The following is a 3873-nucleotide window of genomic DNA, read 5'->3' as shown; positions in this document are numbered from 1 at the left end:
CTCGATGAGTCCATGGGTTGTGTGTTGGGACAACAAGATGAGACTGGTAGAAAAGAGTATGCCATCTATTATCTGAGCAAGAAATTTAACGATTGTGAGACCAGATATTCATTACTCGAGAAGACATGTTGTGCACTCGCATGGGCCGCTAAGCGTCTCAGGCAGTACATGCTAACTCACACGACTTGGTTGGTATCTAAAATGGATCCCATCAAGTACATATTCGAGAAACCAGCTCTCACTGGTAGAATTACCCGATGGCAGATGTTGTTGTCAGAATACGATATCCAATATGTTGCGCAAAAGACGATCAAAGGGAGCATATTAGCAGACCATCTCGCTCACCAACCACTAGAGGATTACCAGTCTTTGAAATTTGACTTCCCAGATGAGAACATCATGGCTGTTAAGGATGTTGAAGACTCCAAACCAGAAGAAAGCCTTGAGCCAAGAGCAGGCTGGACACTCATGTTTAATGGTGCCTCAAATGCAATAGGCCATGGAATTGGGGCAATGCTGATGTCTCCCAAGAATTTCCATCTACCATTCACTGCAAAGCTTTATTTTACCTGCACAAATAACATGGCCGAGTATGAAGCTTGCATACTAGGGTTGGAAGAAGCTATTGAGTTGAAGATCAATATACTAGAAGTATTCGGGGGCTCCGCTCTAGTCATACATCAGACCAGAGGCGATTGGGAAACAAGACATGCTAACCTAATTCCATATCGGGATTATGTACTGAAGCTACTCCCAAAGTTTGACGAAATCACTTTCTCTCATATTCCTCAAGAAGAGAATCAGATGGCAGATGCCTTAGCAACTCTGGCTTCCATGTACAAATTGATATGGCCCAACCATCAGCTTCATATTGAAATTAGGCGTTTTGATGAACCTGCTCATTGCCTGACGATAGCAGAAGAGCCAGATGGTAAACCCTGGTTCTTTGATATCAAACAGTATCTGGAGAAGCGGGAATATCCGGCAGAGGCTTCCAGCCTTGACAAGAGAACCCTCCGGAGGTTGGCATCAAAATCCCTCTTGAATGGAGAAGTATTATACAAGCAAAACTATGACATGGTTTTGTTGAGGTGTGTGGACAAATGATAACATGAAATTATATCACATTTTAGGACTTAATTCAATTAGATTATAATATCATTTACTTTAATTTATCTCATTTTATCAGATATTATGCGGTATTTCCTTTCTATTTATGTCAGGTATCCATTTTGAAGCAAAAGTGAAAAAGGGAAGAAAAGGAGGTGCAAAAAGGAGAGAAAAAGAACCAAAGGCCAAAGCCCAGCCCAAAGCGCACAAGAAACCAATGTTGTGCCTGTGACGGACGTCACAGGGGGCGTGACGAGCGTCACACAAAACAGCCGTGTGACGGACGTCACACATGGTGTAACGAGCGTCACACCATTCCACTATCTTTTTGGCGCAAGTAACGCCCTCAGAAGACTTGAAGAGACGTTGAGGAGTTTGTGTCCTATATCCACGCCATGCATTTAGCCACGTTGAAGACCCTGGGGAAACGAAAAGCAGTTACCAACACCAATATAAATAGCTACTTCAAAAACCTAAAAGGGTTCCTCGGTTTTTCCACGCTCATGCTGCCGAAGCTTTTCCAATTTTCTTTCTTTTTACGCTTCTGCAATTTTCTTTTCCAGCAACTTAACATTGTTTATTTGTTTATTTCTTTTGCAAGTTCTACATTCTTTTTCCCTTACAATTTACCTTTCCCTTTTTAGCATTTAGATATTTTTCGCATAATAGTTTCTACACCGGAAACTATTGTGTAACTTTTTATCGGATCTAACCTTACGTTAGATTCTAGTTTTATTTCCTTGGTTTAATTTATTGTTTAATTGAAGAATCCAAGAACAAATCCTACCGGCTTGTGGTGGAGTGTTCAAGACTATTGTTTAACGCATTCAGGTTCTTTAATCATTATTTAATGCTTTGTTTTATTATTTATTTATATTATCTGCCTGTGATGAGTCTGTTTATGCATGATATGTATTTCTGTTTGTTTAGCATGTCTGGCTAATTCGCCTAGATATCGGTATGTAAAGTAAGCGAAATAAGGGATCAAGACTAAGTCGGTCTAATTAAACTTAAAATTAAAATCAATCTTTTTACGGTCTCAATTTACAGGTTTAATAACAAGATTTTTTACCAAAGTAAAAGACATAAAGAAGTTAAAATCAATAGAGCGAGAGTTTGAGGTTTTAACTGGACAGTGTAAATTAGGCATTAATTCTAGATCAGGGCGAGAGCAAGTTTTAGAGTTAATTAAATTCTGACCTTTTCCAAAAAGTATTTTTAAAGATTGAATGTGAGGACGAGAGTTAAGCATTCGGGTTTAATTGTATAACCTAAGTCAACAGAGCGAGAGTTTGAGATAAGGGTGTTTAAAACGGTCAGTGTTTTCTTAAAAAGAGTTTCTGCAACTTTATTACTTTCAAAAAGTGGTTTTTGACTTAATTATAAGTGACAGCTACATTAACATAAAATCATGGTTTATTCAACAGAGCGAGAGTTTGAGATAAAACCTTTAATCAATAAAGTTAACTGAAACGATTTATTTTAAAACCAAGAAACCGACAAAGAATTGAGTCCCTAATTACGACGAACTGCATACCGATATCCGCTTTATTAATATTTAATCTAGATCTTAGTTTAGTTTTTAGCTTCGCCCCCCAAACAATCAACCACTATTCACCTTAGCTTTACGTAGTAACCTTAGATAACGGTATATCGATTCATAAGTCCCTGTGGGATCGATATCTTTTAAAACTACGCGATAGAACTGTGCACTTGCAGTTTGTACCCCAAATTCGACTCACGAAGTCGAGCGATCAAGTTTTTGGCGCCGTTGCCGGGGACTTTTATTTAATCGATATCGTAACTCTTCTGTTACGCTGTAGAGACTAAGGTTTCTTTCTCTTCTATTCTTTCTTTCGTTGATTTGTATGCCACGCACTCGCTCACAAGGCGAACCACTCTATTTACGAATCAACGATATCGAACTATATCTCCGAGTCTTACGACGAATTCGGGAATATCGTGCTGCAAACAATCTCCCTCCTATAGAACTTCCTGATTTCAAAAACCTTTTTCCTTCGATAACCGAGATGGCAGAACCAGCTCGTGCTCTTAGAGATTACGCCGCTCCATCGCAAGATGAGCCGCATTCAAGTATTGCTCCGCCCGCAATCGAAGCAAACAACTTCGAACTTAAACCTTCGCTGTTGCAGGCGGTGCAACATAACCAATTATCTGGAAATCCTACCGAGGATCCAAACCTTCATTTATCCGTATTTGTTCAATACGCTGATACTGTTAAAGCTAATGGTGTCACTTCAGAGGCAATTCGACTTCGTCTTTTTCCTTTCTCATTAAGAGATAGCGCTAGAAGATGGCTTCAATCTCTCCCTTCCAACTCAGTCACCACATGGAACGAGTTGAAGAAAGTTTTTCTTGCCCGATACTTTCCGCCAAGCAAAACAGCTATGTTAAGAGCCTAGATAAACGGATTTAAACAGAAAGACAACGAGTCTCTTTTCGAAGCATGGGAAAGATACAAAGACATGATGAGACTTTGCCCACACCATGGTTTGGAAGACTGGTTAGTAATTCACACATTTTATAATGGTCTCTTATACAACACAAGGTTAACAATAGACGCCGCTGCAGGTGATGCATTAATGAACAAACCTTATGCTGATGCTTACCAGCTTATCGAGAGCATGGCCCAAAACCACTATCAGTGGGGAACCGAACGAACAACGGTGGAAAAACCTCAAACGAAAACTGGCATGTACGAGATAAGTAACCTTGATCACGTTAACGCAAAAGTGGATGCTT

The 3873-nt window shown here is 39.6% G+C and overlaps 1 non-coding gene across 1 annotated transcript; it reads right to left on the bottom strand.

Moving 5' to 3' along the window:
- Window positions 1-3518: 3518 nt before the first annotated feature.
- On the bottom strand, window positions 3519-3625 carry LOC127116509 (small nucleolar RNA R71). The gene has a single exon (XR_007801340.1). It is a non-coding gene; the product is annotated as a small nucleolar RNA R71 (small nucleolar RNA).
- Between the last annotated feature and the right edge of the window lie 248 nt (window positions 3626-3873).

The sequence above is a fragment of the Lathyrus oleraceus genome, chromosome 1 (assembly GCF_024323335.1).
Source record: "Lathyrus oleraceus cultivar Zhongwan6 chromosome 1, CAAS_Psat_ZW6_1.0, whole genome shotgun sequence".
Taxonomy (NCBI): Eukaryota; Viridiplantae; Streptophyta; class Magnoliopsida; order Fabales; family Fabaceae; genus Lathyrus; species Lathyrus oleraceus.
The sequence above is the reverse complement of the archived record's forward strand: the minus strand, read 5'-3'. Positions and strand labels throughout refer to the sequence as shown.